Genomic DNA, 17,067 nt, shown 5'->3' with positions numbered 1-17,067 from the left:
GAGGGTATGGAGGTTGGGAATATTTGAGGACCAAATTAGATATTCCTTTATAGACATTAGGAATCAGATACTTGGAGGGGATGCTGGCAAGGTATTTTAAAAAATGTTTTTTACCATTTATTTATTATTTATTTATTTATAGGGTGTCAGTTCTTCCTCCATGTTTGAAGTTCCAAGACAGCCTCAGATGACCGTCCTTCTTTCCCCAGGCATGATGGAGTGGGTTGGGGTGGAGAGGCTGAGGTGCAGGGTGAGAAACTTGGCTGTGTCTCTCCAGAAGGAAGTTTGGTGTTGGGTGATGGGGCAGGGCAGCTGGGTAGGGGTGGGGGAGTACTTGGGACTCAGAGGTGTGGAGAAGGCTTTGCAGTCCCTTACAGCTCGCTCCCCAGGCTGGAACTGGGGGAAGAGTATGTAGGGAAACGGGGCCTATGATCATTGATAACTTAGAAAAGGGTCTTGTGTCTGCCATGACTGTGGCCAGAGGCTAGTAAGCGACCCTTCCCCTCTGTACAGTCAATTCAGAGAGTTTGAGTGGAGGGCACTTGGCCAGGGAATGTGTCCTGGTAGCTGCGTAAAGCCTCTTCTCTGGAAGTACCTGACGTACTCGGGGATTGGGGACACAGAAGAATTTGGGTGCCTGGGGAACCCTGCCTTTAGGGCTTGAGATGGAGGTACAGGGAAAGTTGAGTGATCTTATTTTAGAGGTTACTTCTCACTGCCTCACCGCTTTCCTGAAAGCTCTGACCATTGCTCTCTGCCCCTAGGAAGCAGGGACCCTGGGAACAAGGGCAAATATTTGGAAATTAGCATCCTTCCTTCCCCTACATCTCCAACTCCCAACAGTACTCCGCCTCAACCCAATCTATCAGGGCCCTCATCTGCCAAAATCTCTGGGTCTGAAAGGAGGCAACGGGGTCTCCTCATTGTGCCCCAAAAGCTCCCCTCCCTCCTATACCACTCCCCCACCCTCGTTGGTCTAGAGCTGCAAACGTGGAAGCAGGGAGTCCCTCCTCCCCCAAACCATCCAAGATTCCATTGCCTCCCCCCCGCCCCTCTCCACGCCCTCCCCCAGCTGGTTTTGTGCAACGAAGGCAAAGGAAAAAAAATAAAATAAAGACCAAGGGAACAGAAGGGGAGGGAGCCACGTCGGCCTGCCGTGGGCAGCTAGGAGCAGTGCGGGTGGGGCAGCGGAGGGAGACAGCAGGGGCTATAATTAAAGGGAAAATATAGAGTTTCCAGAGAGGCAGGGCTGGAGACAGCAATGGAGGGACGGGACTTCATCAATTATCCCAACCATGTGGCACTAACTTGTGGCCCAGGATCTGCCCCCGCCTAGTGCCAGCAACTGCAGGACAGACTGAGGGCTGAGGTGCTGAGATGGCAATTCCTAGACCCACCAAAGTTCTGAGCTCCACTTGGTCAATTCTAAGCCCCCTCCTCAACAGAGGTCAAGGGCCCCATTCCCAGAAGGAACATTTGAAGTAGTTGTCCAGGGCAGGGTATGGCAGGACTCAAAGTAAGGGTTGGTGTGACCTGCCCACCTCCCTGCTTGGTGAGTTTACTTCCTGGAAAGGGCTTCTGCCCACAGCCCCCTCCCCACTTACTTCCTGTCTAGCCTCCTGTCCCAGGTACACCTTGGAGGAGAGGTGAAGCCTCACAGGTGTGGATGGGAGTTGCTGTACCATGCACCTGGGGTTCTGCCAGATATTCAGGGACTCCTGGCATTGGGGCTTTGTGTGTGTGGTGGATGACAGCAGCTACCCCCAGTGTCCAGGGTTTCCAAGCATCCTTTACACGTGGCACAGAGCTGAGGCCCAGGTCCTCCTCTGCCACTTCTTGACTTGAAACGCTTGGCGGGCACCCAGCCCAAAGATGTGTCTTTAATTTCTGCAGCATGACAGTGAGAGGAAGAATGTGCTTGGGGTCTCCTCCCAGCCTGGCTGGGCCTCCCTGGCCAGGGCTGAGGGCTGGAGACTGGGGGAGGGGGAGCTTGGGCTATGAGGGGAGGAGACGCCACCTCATCTTTAGGAAACTCTGAAGCTCTGGCTTCGTGTGGAATGTAGGATTTTTGTCCGGCACTTGGAGTTGGGGGGGGGAGCAAAAGCCAGAATCTCCACCACCCCCCCGCCCCCAAGAATGGTAAAGTCATCAGCAGTTGGGGAAAAAAAATCCTCAAGAAGAAAAACAGAAAGAGGAAAGTGCTGAGCTCTTGAGTTCTCTCCCTCTCCAAATTTTCCCAAGTGCCCCCCCAAAAGGGAGGGGAAGGCCTCCGGAGCTCCTCAGACCCCTGTCTGGACTCCAGTGATGTGGGACAGTGGGTGGAGCATGTCTGAAAAGGCAACGTCAAGGCACCTAGTGGGACACACCCCGGCCTCAGCACACCTCTCCAGCTGCTCTGGCCCCCATTTGAGGTTTTGTTGTCTTTCTTCCCCATTCTGTCCCTCCACTGTCCCCAGACTAGTGATGGAGAGAGGGTACCTAGGAGAGGAAAGAGGAGGCTGCAGCGAAGACCCCGGGCACGAAGCTCTCCAGAATCCCCACGTGAAGTTCTACACAGTTGAGGGGCCCTGAGCAGAGTCTGGGGACAGACCCCCAGGTGTGTGGGTGCCCCTCTTCTTCCCTCTCTTCAACATGGCCTCATCTGAGCCCCTCATTATGTTCCTTTGCTCCCAGTACAGCTCTGCTCTTCCTATACCTCCAGCCCAAGGGCCTCAGGCTCCAGAGATTTCCCTCCCCTTTCTCCCTCTTTTCTAGGTTTAGGGGAAGATAATGAATTAAGTTTTGCTCATGTTGATTGTTCAACGCCTGTGAGACCTCCCGTGTGAAATGTGGGGGAAATACTGGCACCTGGGCCTGGGGTTCAGAGGAGAGAGAGAGATGTGGGACTCCCAGGACCACGGTCATGGAAGAGATGGTGTGGATGGAGGTATCTCCAGAGAGAGAGCATGGACGGGGAGAGCCAGGGCTGGACTGAGCTTGGAGGACCCTCAGGTTAAAGGGTTGGGTAGAAAAGAAGGCCACACAGAAGACAGGACAAGAGTGGCCAGAGAAGAAGGACGGGGAGGCAAACCCTGCAGGGAGAGCTCGCTTGATGGGGACTGCAATGTTCCCTGGACTCAGCCACATGGAGGTGACCCGTGCCCCTAGTGCGAGCTGCTTTGGTGAAGAGATGGGCTAGGAAGCCAACTTCAGTAGGTCGAGGGTGTGTGGGGCACCAGGAAATGGTCAGAGGACACACAGATCAGAGGAGGAGCTGGGTGAAGGGAGCAGACAGAGGGGAATCTCGCCCTCCCTCCCTCTTGTTCTTCCTTATACTCTCCCCTACCCCAGTCTTCCATTTTGGTCCCCTGTCACCCACTCTCTCTCTCCCCTGTGAATTTGTCCTTCTCCATGCTTACCCTCTCTGGACCTCTTTTTCTGGGTCTCTTTGTCTTTTTGCTTCACCTCCTCCTTTCCTTTTCTTCCAGGTGACCTGAGCCCTCAGCTGTCCACAGGGAGGCCTGGCAGCCACCTCTCCTCCTGAGCAAGCCTTCAGTCCAGGCTCCTGAAGAGAAGGCTTGATTTCCCACCCTGCTCTCTGGAAGCACCCATTCAAGAGGGACAACTTGGGACTGAGGAAGCAGGGAAGGATTTGGGACAGCTGAGAGAGTAGGGCTGCAGTGTGACCCCTGGGTGACACCAGGACAGTGCTTCCCAAGCTCACTCCAGCCCCCCCTCAAGTCCCAGCTGAGAGGGTGCTGGGTGGAGGATGTTGTCCAGCTTGGGGACCCCAGTCCCTGTTGCTCCTCTCTAGTCACCAAAACTGAGGGCCAGCCCCTATCCTTCCTGCTGGAGTGAGAATCCACAGGGACAAGAGTCCTGTCCGCCTCTCAGTCTGAAGGCAGAATGGGGTCTCCTTAAGGCTAGGATGAGCATGTGCGTTTTCTCCTTTCTGGTTTGGGTCAGTTCTGGGTTTGTTTTATTCCATTTCTGCTTAACTACTCCCTGTCTTTCTTTTTTTCTATGCTTTTGCCTTTTCTCGTCTCTCCCCACCCTCAACCTTAACCGTTGTCTTCTTCGTGTAGTTTTCTTCCCTTTTTCTGTTTTTCTCTCTCTCCGCTTCTGCCCATGGTCCCACCCCTCCACCCACACACTCCTTTTTCTCCCTCCTTCTTTTCCTCTCATGTTCTCTTCCGGCGTCTGTCTGTGTTTCCGTGGCGGGCTCTGATTCTCTGGTGCTTCTATCCAGTCCTGGGGGGTGGTGCAAGGCCTGCAGCCTCCCCACGTAGGATGCAGGATGCCGGGCGGGCGGACAGCTGCCTCCACCAGCAGCAAACTCAGAGGCAGGGCTGAGGGAAGGGTGGGGCAAGCCAGGAGGCCTGCATCACCACCAGATGTCCAGCTGAAGTGTAGGGGAATAAATGCAAAGGTTCCTTTGAAATCTAAATTGGAAAAATTTTTAAAAAGGGGAATAATGGGGTTGCCTCTGGGGCAGAGGTTCCAGTCCAGATATTGACCTCTTTCCTTCACCTGTGTCCTTCTCCCAAGCCCCCCAGAAGTCTCCTGTAGTTTACTTCTGCACCAGCTCAAAGGCTTCTTCCAGACAAAGTTGGAATTGGGGAGTTTCTGGTGGGAGGGGTTAGGCTGGGGGTGGTGAGAAGTGGGGATCTTAGTCTGCTGACCTGCACCAGCCCTGAGCAGAGGCCCCTTTGGACAGACTCTGGTTTGGAAACAGAAAGAATCTAATGTGGATAAGATGGTCCTGCCTTCTCCCCCAAAGCCTCCCCAACCCTTATCCATTTTACATGAGCATTTACTCATGAAGTCAACTCAACACTGCTTACAGTCCTGAGCACTGAGTGAGCCACAAGGACCATGGGTGCCCTCGTGGACCTCTGCCTGGTAAAGAGGTAGCCAGGAATGAAATCCCATAGATAAACATGAAGTTGCAATCACAAAATTGCAAAGCAGGGACTATCCTAGTCCTGGGGACTTTGGATAGGTTGATGGCTAAGAGGAGATAACTTAGATAATGGAGGAGAGGACAGGGTGGGGAAGTGAGCTGACAAGAGTGGTTCTATATATGCAGAGGTTCTAGCAGGGTGGGGGGGCATGGAAGGTTCTGGATGCCCAAGGAATTCAGAGAAGACCAATGTGGCTAAAGCACAGAAAGCAGACTGGGCAGGCCATAGAAGCCTGATCAGGAGTCTTTGTCTGTCCTAGGAGCTATGCACTGTCCCCTCCCTGTAGAGGGTTGGAGGCAAGGGAGGTCACAGTCAGGTCTGCAAATGTGAGAGTTCACCGTGGTCCCTGGGTGGAATAGGTGCTGCAAGGAGGAGGCTGAGAGGGAGGTGGAGGACCAGCGGAGGCTGAAGGGCAATGCAATGCACAAGAAAAATGCTCCTTAGCCAAGGCAGCCCTGGGGTGTGAGCAAATTGCTTCATCTCTCTGAACCTTGTTTCCCTAATCTGTGAAATGGGGTAGTGGTCATTCACCTTGCTGGCCTATGTCTTGCTTGGTAAAAGGAAGCCTCCAGAGAGATCCAGGGCAGAAGGAGAAGGCTGGCAGGAGATAAGGCAGGCTTCAGAGAGGAGGTGTTTTTGAACTGAGCCTGGAGAGAAGGCAAAAGGTGTTAAAGGCAGGGTTCAAATAGCGGTGGGGGTGGAGGGCACTGCCAGGCCTGGAAGCCTGACACAGGTTCAGACAGAACCGGGCAGAGGAAACATGGAAGGCTGGAAAAGTAGGCTGGGGCCAATTTCTAGAGGCCTGGGATTCTCAGTCTGGTGTCCATAAGGAGATGGAGACTGCTCTTGAGCAGCTATGCCTGGTTCTGATTCTTCTTCCAAGGACTTGTGCTGAGGATCTCTAATTTAGTGAAAAACAGAAAGATCCAAGTAAAAAGCTGGGGCTCTTGTGGGCAGAGGAAATTTTAAGAAAAGTGGTTGGGATTTGTGGACCTGGGGATCAATAAGAAAACGGAATGGGGGAAGGCTAAGGGGTGGAGACCAGATGACGCCTCCAAAGTAAAGTGCTCAGTTTCTGTTAGGTTCCGGAATTTTAGGGTCTCAAGGTGGAAATATCATAGATGAAGAGATGTCCTGTTGGAAGGAAGTGTTGAGCTCATTCTACTCTTCCCTCCTTCTACGGATGAGAACATCATGGTCCAGAGAAGGCAAGAGATTGTCTAAGGTCACACCGCTGGGACTAAGGGCTCAGAGGAAAGATTCCTGCTTCAGTCTCTCGAATCTCGGACACTGAGTGGCAGGGGGTGAAGAGCTGGCAGGCCAGGAAAGCAATCGGCCATGGTGGCCAGTATGAAACAGGGTCCCCATATCATGCTAATCCAAGCCTGCAGGGACAGTCCAAGAGAGCGTTGCCCCAACTCTCTAAGCTAAGCCATGTGGCCAGAGGGGGAAGGGAGCCTGGTGGGCAGGGAGGAACTGCCACATGGAAAAGGCTTGATGCGAACCATCTGGCCTGGGAGGGAGTGTGGGTTTCGGGGAGGGAGGGGCAGGAGGCCACGGTGGGCGGGCGGACGGCGGGTTGGAGCTGGGCGTGGCCACCCACAGGCCCCTACCTTCCAGCCTGCTGCAACCCAGATGCCTTCCCTGTCGGCTGGGCTCAACCAACCCGCTGACCTCATTCCCAGCTCCCCTCCCTCGCAGGCCCCGTCGCCTGCCTGCCACGTAGACTGCAGGCTGAGCGGCATCCTTGGCTGGAGAGGAAGGGCAGGACATAGGCACCCTGAGCCCCAAGCCCTGCCCTGGCCAGAAGGGGCTGGGGAGTGGGCAGCCGCCACCACTCTGGGCCTCAGTCTCCCCTCCACAGTTAGAAGCCCAGTAAATGGAGAGGACTAGGGTTCTGGGAGGAGGCAGACTTGAAACAGCTTGGGATGGGCAAGAGTCAGGCTCCCTAGAGGTCATCACAGCCATCCACCTGCCTCCTCAGGGTAGGAGGGTATTAGTCTCAGACCCAGGAACGGGCAGAGGGAGGCTATTCCTCCTTTTCTCAGCCATTCACAAGAAAGGGAGTTCTGGGAAGGCTGGGCTGGGGTTCCTCTGGGAGATCTAGCTTTCCTTTCTCTGGCCACGTCACAATTGCAATTTGCAGCTAAGATACAGTGACCAGGCACATTGTGTCCCCTCCCTCAGACACCTCAGAAACCTTCCCTTCAGTCTCGTCCCTAAACTAGAGGTTGGTTGGCTCTGCCTCTGACCTCTGCCTCCCTCTTCTCTCCCTACCCCCCAGGTCCGGGTCTGCAGCTGCCCCAACTGGACAGGGGGCTGTCCCTGCAGGCTCTCAAGGCGTTCCGGGCCTGTGAGTCATCGGGAATGTCTGCTCTGGCTGCAGCTTCCCACCCCTGGCCATGGACCCTCTTTCCCCTCCTCCCCCAAACTAAGGGCAGAAGGCTCTGGAGGGGGGAGGAGGCCAAATGTAAGACTGTGCTGAGGCCTCCCCTCACCCCACACCATCAGGAGGGATTGAGGGGACCTACCTCCCGGCCCCCAGACTCCACCTCCCCATCACAGAAGGAATTCCTGCCCCGTCTCCCATTTCCCAGGAGGGGCATGTAGGGGAAGGCCGGGGCTTTGATGGGTTCAGGCTTCCCCCTCTTGTTTTAGGGCTCAACTTTGTGGAACTGGGAGCCCACCCAAGCCTCTTCGGAAGGGCCCTCCCCGCATTCAAGGCTGGGTCTGGCAGGAACACCGGAGAGGCCACAGCAGCTCCAAGGATGACACGTCCTGGCTGGGGTGGGGAGTCCACGTCTGCAGAAGAGGGGGAGGCCCTGGGCTGAGCCTCCTCCCACCGACCCCCTGTGCCCGGCAAGCTGCCCCTCACCTCTTCCTCACCTGGGTCTTCTCAGCAGCCCTCCAGCCTGAAGCTGGAGGGTGGAGGGGACATCATGGGGAAGGACAGGCCTGGGGGAAAGTTCCTGGTCCTCCATGGGTCACCTCACCCCTCACTTCCCTCTCCCTCTCCCTCCTTCCCAACCTAACCCCAGCCCTGGATTAGTTCTCTAGAGACTAAAGGTCTGGGGCCTGACTTGCCCAGTGACCTTGGGCGTTTCGATCCCAGCACTGTGTCTCAGTTTCCTCATCTGTAAAATAAAGAGGGTGAACAGAAAGAGTTACCGGTGCTGGGTTGGCCAATGATTTCACGTCTTTGCAGTAAGATAAACAGATTCTCTGGGCCCTCACAAGCTCACTCATACCCAGGGGCACTCCCTCCCCACCATGCGCGCACACACACACACTCGTGGATGCACTCTTTCACACACACATTTGCACGTGCACACAGCTCTCTGTCTATTTTGGGTGCAGCAGGCCCTCACAATTCTCCTCTCGCTCTTTCTGAGAGCCGATGCCAGTTCTTCTCTCACTGCAATCACACCCACCCACACTTTGCTATCCTTTTACATCTTCTCCTTCGGAGGTCACTGGCAGGGCAAGTACAAGGAAGGACAGAAAGCTCTGAGGTTTGAACTTCAGAGACCACTGCCCTCCCCACTCGGGGCACTTGGCTCTTCTGAGGCTTTGGGTCGGAGGGGGCATGGGGGGAATGGAAGAACAGAGCAGAGAAAGGCTCGCTCTTTCCGACTCCTCTGGGGACCCGTAGAAGCGATGCCCTTCACTTCTCTTCCCTGGACACCACTAGCATTCACTTTCAAAAAACCTGATCCTGCAGACATCCTGGGACTTCCTCTCAAGTGTGATCATTTTAGCAGCCTGCCCTGGCTGTAGCCCCAGGCTGCACCCTTCTAGGAACTTCCGCCTAAGGGAGACTGGTCAGAGCTCAGAAAGACCGTTCCAGGGGATGAGATAGCTGCTGGCCAGGAAAGGCGTGGGAATCGGGCAGCTGCAGAGGAGAGAAAATGAACATCTGTACCAGGCTCTGCTGGGAGCTCTTCACACGTCTGTACGCCTCACAAAGCCACCCCACAGGTGGGTGCTGTCGTCAACTGCAATTTCACAGAAGGGAAGACAGACACAGAGAGGTTAATTCAGCTGACCCAAGTCACAAAGCTAACAAGTGGCTGAGTTGGGATTCAAACCCTGACTCTGAGCCTTCATGCTTGACTGCTGCCCCAGACAGGTCCCCTCGACCCAGGATGGATGCCAAGGGATGCCACTCCTCCTCTTCTTAATAAGTGGCTGTTTGTACACATGTCCATCTGTGCACACACATGGGAAGAAGCGCAGTACAACGTGGCTGGAGACCAACCCGGCCAGTCTCAGCAATCTGCCTCCCGCCCATCCCCTGAGGCCTGTTGTGAGAGGACCTCACTGTGCACGCATCTCTCTCAGTTGAACTTTTCGCAGTTCTGGGAGCGCATCTTAGCACTCGCAGATGGAGGTCTTAAGACCCAGGAGAGTGGAGACTTTGCCCAGGACCCCCTCCCCAGAGCTGAGACAGGACCTAGGTGCCCGGCAGCCAGATCAACCTTCTTTCCCTTTCCCCAAGTGGCCCCTCTTGATAGACACATGCAGACCACGTTCATCCTGGAGAGACCCACAGCTCTCCATGGTGCGTCCAGCAGCGCTTTGTTCCTCCTCATTGCCAACCGTCTGAGGAAGATGTTCTGCATGTTCTCTCCACCAGGGCACGGTGAAACTGTGACTAGAGCCCACGCCTGCCTCACGGTGCCCTTCCCACTCTGCCACACCACCTGCTGCCCTCACCACCATCCAGGCCAGAAGCACCCTCTGCACACACCACAGCCCCATGAGCACATGTGCATGGAACAGTCACAGGAAAACCACACCCCTGGAGGAGCACCCCCGAAATACAAGCTGAGGGATACAGGGTGTTTTCTGTATGCCCAGCACTGTTGTAAGTGATGCTTACAATGGCTACAACAGTCGAATGATGTAGGTTCCCCTATGTTACAGATGTAGAGACGGAGGCTCAGAGAGGTTAAGTAACATGTCCAAGTTCACACAGCTAGGAAGCTGTAGAACTGAGATTGGAATGCAGGCTCTAGCCACTGGGATGCTGCCTGTTTTCTAATGTTGTGTGGGTATTACTGTTCACTGACTGCCCTGCCGGGCCCACACTGCAGGCCCTTGGCACAGAGATGAACAGGCACAGGGCCTCCCTGCCCTCCCTGCCCTCCTCTGCCTGCCCCTGCCTGGCCACAGCACAGTGTATAAAGCTTTGCTCACTCTTGCTCCTCTTCTTCCCATGGAGCCTCCTCCCCATCACGCTGGGACTTGTGAATCTTGGCTCTGGCTCCCTCTGACACCCAGTGAGGGAAAATCCTGGATGGGGAGTTTGGGGACAGGGTGATGCAAAGCAGGGGGAGTGGACCTTCTGGGGCCAAGGGGTGGGGCATGCTGAGGTGAGAACTCTCTGCTTCTGCCTTCATTTTTGTCTTATGCTGTCACCCATTCTGGATCTCTCCATCTCAGACCATCTCTCTCAATCTGTCTCTGTGTGTCTGTCTCTCTCCAGCCTTTCCATGTCCCCTCACTGCTTGTCAGCTGCTCTTAGCCCCTGTGGGGATAATGGATCAGGGCCTTGGTCACCCTTACCCTGAGTAGACATCCATGTCTGAGCAGGACTCACTCCCCTGGGGCCCATCAGCTCTGCCCTGGGACCCTTCCTGCAGGTCTTCCTGGTCCCTGAGCATTAATGTCTGAAGGTCAGGGAGATGTCATCAGTCTGTCGTCTGGGACATGAAGTCTGCTCTACTTTAATGTCCACCCCCAACTGCTTGGGAGCCCAACTTTCTCAAGTCTCTCTTTGCAAAATGGGTCCTTATTTTCCTGGGGTAGCTGGAAATAAGGACAGGTATATAATATAACTGTCCAGCATTCCCCAAAGAAATGTGTGGGCAGGGAGACTGGGCTACCAGGGTTCACTCTCTCCAGTGTCCCAACATCCCAGTCCTACCCAAGATCAAATCATGGCCTTCTCCAGGAAGCCAATCTTGGACTAGCACAGTCTGCCTGGATATATTCAGGGCTCATTTGTTTTATGGTTCTCTGATGCTATTTTTTTAAGATAACCTTTTTATTTTGAAATGACTTTTTTTGGGGTGCTGGGGAATGAACCTAGGGGCCCCCAGCCCTGGAATGATTTTTAATTTACAGAAAAGTTGCAAAGAGAGTAGAGAAAGTTCCTGCACAACCCATTGTCCCACTACCCTACCTTTAACATCCTACACGATCCAGTGCATTGACCAAAACTGAGACACCAACACTCTGACATTTACTCTGAGTTAAATTCCAGGCACTATACAAACTTCACAAGTTTTTCTACTAATGTTCCTTTTCTGTTCCAGGATCCCACCCAGGATCTGACATTACATTTGGTATTTAAGTCTCCTTGATCTCCTTTGGTTTGTGACCATATCTCTGTCTTTACCTGTTTTTCATGACTGTGATGGTTTTGAGAACTGGTCTGATATTCTATTGAAGGTCCTACTGCTATTTTGTAGCAGTAAACATTTTCCTCAAATGAAACCTTCCTCAGAGCCTTAAGACATGAATAGATTATATAAATAGAGTTTCCCTTGTCATAGCAGTGATGGAAGAGGGTACCATTCAAGCCAGATCACCTGAATATGATCACCATGGGGGCCTCCTGAGAATGCTAAGAAACCTCATATTTGGTATGGAACCAAACTTGAAAACCATTAATTTAGGTCAAGCTCTGCTTGGTGCATGATTTTGTGCTATAAAAGCCTGACAGTTCATTATATACTAAGTTTCATATATATTCAGTGACAGGGCCATGATTACATGGTGTGCCATGCAGGCCCCCCGACCTAGGCAGGAGTAGGCATTCATTGTCCCAGGTGATATTAAGGCTGAGGGCTGCTGGCTCTCTTCCTTCCCAAATATCAGCCAAAGGAAATCACTTTGCCCACAGTCATGCTCCCTCCTGCAGTCAACCCTTGATTGGATGATGTAAAGGAACAAGAGTTCTGACCCATTGTCTCAAGGGGAAATGACCCCAGGAGAGTTTTCTCAGCTCCAGAGGTCTTGACAGATAGTTGAGGCCTTTCCTGAGAGCACCCTGCAGTTAAATGCCTCCCTCTGCCCAGCTCTATTTCATTCATTCTTCAACAAATTCCTGCACATAAATCTCTATCTCAGAGTCTGTTTCCTGGGACCTGACCCAAGACACTGGGTGCCAGAAGTGGTCAAAAGAAGCAGATACTCTACTAGGATTTTTGACCTGGATGACCCCCCCTCACCACCACCAGTTAGTTTCACACTCAGTCAACTACAAATGTTAGAATTGTCCTAGCAGATGGTAGAAAGCAGGATCATTAGCTCAAAGAAGCAGCTGTGGAGCTAGAGCAGCTATATTATCTCAAGCCAAATGTCCACCAGACTGCTCCTACTGGATGACTATTGCAACCTCAGCCAGGGACTAGCCACATGGCAGCTGCTGAGCCAGGTGCAGTTTCTTTGCTGATAGATGAACATGCTCAGGTGTTGTAAGTGGCCATTCATCTGGAAAATGCATTCTGTTCCATCCCTACCAGGGGAGAAGCAGAAACAAATTTACATGCATTTGGGATGGACACCAGTGTACAGGTAAAGTCTTGTATTAACACTTTCACCCCTTTCATAATGTAGTCTGAAGGGACCTGGCTTACCTGAACATTCTGCAGAATAAATAGTGCATTGGTGTGCTCTTTTGATGACATTGCATTATTTGGACCAGAAGAGCAAGAATTGGCAAGTGCCTTAGCAAGACATGCATTCCAGAAGGTGGAATGAAAAAAAATGTACCGAGATTTGGAGGCTTATAACTTCTGTGGAATCTCTAGGAATTAAATAATCTGGGGCATGCCTGGACATCCCTTCCACAGAAAAGAGAGCTTACTGCATCTAACACTTCTTGTCACAAATAAGAAACCACATCTGTCCAGCCTCCTCTAACTCTGGAGAAAGAATGTTCTACACTCAGAAATATATTTACAGGTGATATGATGCCAAATTTGAGCAATACCCAGAGCAGGAAAGAGCTCTATGACAGTTCCAGGTGTGGCACAAGTGGCTCTGCCACTTGGACCGTAAGACTTGCAGACCCTATGATAGTAGAGGTATGATGGCATCAAAAAACACTTTGACACTCCAGTGGAGAATCACACGGTAGACCACTAGGGTTTTGAAGAAAGGTCAGATGCAATGCAGAATAATATACTATTCCCCAAATGGCTTTTTGCATGCTACAGCACCCTGGTAGTCAGAACGCGTCATCAGGGGACATCAGGTAATCAATCATGTGACCAGAGCTCCCCATCACGAGCTAGCTACCCATCACCCTCATGTTTCCATGAGTCTCCTCCAAACTGCTGCCCAGGTTTCTGGTCATCATTATTGTCCTGGATCTTTCTTTGTTGTTCCCTTATATGTCTATCAATGTTTCTCCCACATAATATGTCACTTGACCAAGAACATGAGCTTCCAGCTGTTGGTGGCCAAAGCTAAGGGTAACAGAACACCCCCACCACCCAACAATTTCATGACTCAAATAGCAAACTTAATGGCTATAGTGTTTTCCTAAAGTGTCGTCCATGGGCAGTAGGGTGGGGGGGGTCCCTCAAATAGTCCTCAGGTGTTGGATGTTTCCAAGGAGGGGAAAGAGGTGGAATTACTTTACTCATAAATTTGAAATTCAAAATTTATTAAGATTTTTCACAGCTGTTCCATTATGTTCTTAATAACTGTCATATCATTTAACATTGTGCATGCACTAATTTGAATTTGGTTGATTTATCTTGGCAGTTTGTCACAGGCTATATATTTTCATGTCACTTATGAGCTTTTGGTTATTATTTTGGTGATGTATAATATCCTCAACCCAAATAATAAGTCAATGATTCAAAAGTGGTTCGTTAAGGCTTAAGAGGAGCAATGAAAATAGCAACCCCAAATCCTACGACTGAGAAGAGTATTATAAAAGTAAATAGTGAATGAGGCTCTATTCCCCCCAAAAATATAAATCTCTAAGAACTGGGGCATGTCAGATGATTTCACACAAGTGGCTAAAAAAGAAAAGTGTAAATAGTGAATATGATGTTGGATATCTGAAACCACATTTCATTGGACTGAGGATCCATTCCATTTTAATCCCCAGTGTGTTGTATGTTATGAAACTTTGTCACACAATGGCATAAATCCATTAAGATTTTCACATAATTTTCAAACAAAGCACCGTGACCTTTCTGGTAAACCATCAGAACCTTTTATTTTTTTTTTCCAGAACAAGAGTAAAATAAGCTTTCCAGGACAAAATTAATGGATTTTCCCCCCACTAACAGGCAGGAAGAAAAACAAACAAGAGAGACAGCATTTAAAATTGCTTTCCTCTTAGTTAGGCATAGATACAAAGTAATACTATCTGGAAAAACTTGTAACACAGCTGTGTCACTCATGACACACATTCTCTCTAAGAGAATGAGGAACAAACTTTTGGCAAATCTCCTTTATCAAATGACAGTGTTAAACATTACACAATATCAATTGCATACGTCATAAGAAAATAAATTTTCCTATCTTATACTCCTCATTAAAAAATTGTAAATTTGGGGGCTGGAGTTGTGCACTTGCCTGGCATGTAGAGGCCCTGGGTTTGATCCTCAGCACCACATATGAATAAATAAATAAATAAATAAATGAATGTTTTTTTTTTAAATTGACAACTAAAAAATATTTTAAAAAATTGTAAACTTTTGTTCTTCTGACGTTAGATTTGGACTATCGAAGATATTGAACATATTGTCATTAGAGAGAGCTGTTTAAGATCTTAGAAGGTCTTCAGTAGCTTAATTCATGAACTGAAGAAATGGTTTTATCTCACCTCTTTTCAAACTTCCTGTGGGCACATGTGTGTGAAGTTGATTAAAAATCTATGTGCAGGTCGGGCGGGCGCCATGACGCACGCCTATAATTCCAGTGGCTTGGGAGGCTGAGGAAGGAGGATCTCGAGTTCAAAGCCAGACTCTGCAACTTAGTGAGGCCCTAAGAAACTCAGGGAGACCCTGTTTCTAAATAAAATACTTTTAAAAAGGGCTGGAGATGTCGCTCAGTGGTTAAGCATCCCTGGGTTCAAAAAAAAAAAAAAATCAATGTGTAAAATCCAAGCACACATGGCATATATATGATTTCACATGAGAGAAAAATATCTAACAACTTAATTCTAGTTCTAAAAACCCATGCTACAAGAAAAAAAAAAAGGTTATTTGTTCGGTGATTACTTTGTGAATCACAATATGAATTCATGGTTTGGTGACCATGACCAAGAGACAGCTGTGTTTGGAGCCAGGAAGGTTTCTCCTCCAGGATTGAAGAGGTTATGCCTGAATGCCAATTCATATCTGTTTCCTGATATCTATCTCTCTCTCTCTCTCTCTCTCTCTCTCTCTCTCTCTCTCTCTCTCTTTTTAGCATTTTGGCAATATTAACACAATATTCTTAAGCTACTTTATCTCCTCTTGCATAGTAATAGTTTCCCCAATTTCAGTGGGACAGATGACCATGTAGAATAGAAACTACATTTCCCATCTACTTTCAGCTAAATGTGGTCATGTGATTATGTTCTGACCAATGGGTCAACTCATACCACAGTATGAGTATCAGGAAGAGGGCATGCCATTCCTCCCCAATTTCTTTCAAGTACTGCTTAAACCCTCAGGTAGTATGAGCCACCTTGGAACATACAGATGAAAGCAAGACCTACAGGTAGGAGAATAATAAGATGGAAGAAGTCTCCGGACAAATTAATGGGAAATCACTTTTCCAGCTTTGGACCACCTATCTCTGGACTGTTAGATGAGAGAGAAATAAATTAATGTCTTTTCAAAGTTTTTAAAGTCATTGTTACTTTAGATCTCTGTAATGAAGAGCCAAACCTAAATCTTACCCAATACAGAATTAAAAGAAATAGTGAAAATAGTAATTGTGCTATAATCTTATGCACTGAGCATCCCTCTTTTCAGTACCCTTTGCAAAGACATGAGTGACAAGTTCCAGATTCTACATATTCTCCCATCTGAGATATTCTAGCTATGGAGGAAAAAGTTTCCACAATAGGTTTTGAAAATGTCATTGATAAGGCTTCTCAAGACCACTTCTACAATCTGGAGTGGCCTGAGTGGATAACAATATATTCAACATCTGAATTTCTAGATTCGCCAAACTCCCATAACATTTTTTGTTTTATCTTTTGGTTGTGTGTGTGTGTGTGTGTGTGTGTGTTGGGATTGAACCCAGGGCTTCCCACATGCTAGGTAAACACTCTACCATTGACCTGTATGCCCAGTCTATGTTTACTGTTGAGAATCAAGTTAGCAGATTTTTTTTTTTTATTCGTTTTTGTGCTGAGGATCAAACCCAGGGCCTTGTGCATGCTGAGAGTGCCTCAGGCCCAGCAGAATTTCTTGAAGTCAAACTGCAGTGTGGCTGCTCCATTATGAAAGTTTGATTCTTACGTCTTAACACTTGGAGATCTTGTTTCTGAGCAGAAGAAAGGATCAATGACATATTATTAAGACTATTTAAAAACCACATCCAAACATTACATCAGAACTTAAAGAATTCTTTCCAGACTCACATTCCACCAAAGAACAAATGGTAGATCTGTTTGCCACTCTCTTTCAGGTGGAATATTCACTCTTTCACCTTTTGGAAGTCTTGTACCTGTTGAGTTGGTATGTAAGAGAGAAGACAGTGGACTTCAAGAAGAAATAGCTCTGTGATTTCTGGATTCTTGTTTTTCTCTGGATTCAGTACCATCTGACAGAGTGACCAAATATTTACTGCCTTTCTAATGACCTATAATTGTGGTTTAGGATTTTAGTACAAATAAGAGTAAGAAGAGAAACTGACAGGATATGAAAACGGCTCACAGCTCATTTCGGAACATATCTTCTCCCTCACTCACATGAAACAATCATTCTTCAAATTACTTTCTATAAAGTTGCACTTTTTATTATTTTAGAAATACATTCTTTTAAAAATTGGTTTAAACTTGATGGTTGGTGTGTGAGCTCAATGCCCATTACGGGGTGGCTGGTGTCAGAGGGTGGAGAGCACTTCCCTACAGTCTGGCCTGCATTCCACAGATAAG

This window comes from Spermophilus citellus (genome assembly GCF_964194105.1).
Source record: "Spermophilus citellus genome assembly, chromosome: 17".
NCBI classification, from domain to species: domain Eukaryota; kingdom Metazoa; phylum Chordata; class Mammalia; order Rodentia; family Sciuridae; genus Spermophilus; species Spermophilus citellus.
The sequence above is the reverse complement of the archived record's forward strand: the minus strand, read 5'-3'. Positions refer to the sequence as shown.